Source organism: Elephas maximus, chromosome 20 (assembly GCF_024166365.1).
Source record: "Elephas maximus indicus isolate mEleMax1 chromosome 20, mEleMax1 primary haplotype, whole genome shotgun sequence".
NCBI lineage: Eukaryota > Metazoa > Chordata > Mammalia > Proboscidea > Elephantidae > Elephas > Elephas maximus.
In genome coordinates, this window is record NC_064838.1 from 79,090,315 (window position 1) to 79,091,634 (window position 1,320).

General features: G+C 35.7%; 1 pseudogene; it reads right to left on the bottom strand.

Annotated features, from left to right (window-relative positions):
• Positions 1–376: 376 nt before the first annotated feature.
• On the bottom strand, positions 377–1,320 carry LOC126063773 (olfactory receptor 1094-like; annotated as a pseudogene).

Here is a 1,320-nt window from a genome sequence, read left to right on the forward strand (position 1 = left end):
GCTAAATAAGTATATATTTTTTCCATTTCCCAATAGATATTTATAAGCAAGAGAAAAAATATACAATACTTTAAAACAAGAATTTATACCCATATATATGTGTGTGTATATACATATACATATATATGTGTATATACCCATGCACACCTGCACATGTACATGTAAATCAGTATGAACATAGAAGCAAACTGATGGCATAGTTTTTCTGTATGTGATAAAATAGCCTGGGATGAGGGTTCGCTATGATTTTTATTTCAAAATTATGAAGAAGAATAGAAAGACACTAATCAACTGAAACAAAAATTCCATCTTTGTCATATCTTCTTCACATGGAGGCATATGCCATGACTTCTGATTTTTCTTTTCATATTTAGTGCTAAAAACATACTTTATTGATAAGCCAATTTCTCCCAAACACTTTCTTTATTGCTTCTTTTATATCTTTGTTCCTCAAACTGTAGATAATGGGATTCAGCATGGGTATCATAACCCTGTAAAATATTGACATTATCATGTCATGATCCAGAGTATAGCTGGAACTTGGTCTGACGTACATGAAAAGGATTGTTCCATGAAAAATTGGCACTCCAGTTAGGTGAGAGCCACAAGTGGAAAACACTTTTTGCCTTCTTTCAGCAGATCGCATTCTCAGAATGGCTAACAAAATGAAATCGTAGGAGATCAGGACAATCAGGATGGAGAATATCTCAATAAAACCCACAACGTAGAAGAGTAGAAGCCGGTTGATGTGAGTATCAGAACAGGAGATAGCAAGGAGTGGAGGGATATCACAAAAGACATGTCTGATTTCATTGGATGCACAGAAGGAGAGGCTAAAAGTTGCTACTGTGTGTAAAGTAGCATGTGAAATACCACCAACACATGAAGAAGTGATGAGTGACACATAGACTCTGGGTGACATATTAACTGAATAGAGAAGTGGGTTGTAGATTGCTACATAGCGATCATAAGCCATTGCTGCCAAGAGAAAGCATTCTGTAGTCCCAAAAATAACACTGAAAAACATTTGTGTTGCATATCCAAGGAATGAAATGTCTTTATTCTTTGACATCAAACCCACTAACATATTTGGGGTAATTACTGAGGAATAGCAGGCATCCAAGAAAATAACACACTTAGAAAATAGTACATGGGATTGTGGAGCTGAGAGTCCACAATGACCAATGCAACCAGTCCTAAATTTCCTATCAGAGTAAAGAGGTAGATTGCTAGAAATAGAAAAAATAAGACGACCTGAAATTCACAATTGTCTGTGAAGCCCTTCAGTACAAATGTGGTGACTTCTGTGTCATTTTTCAT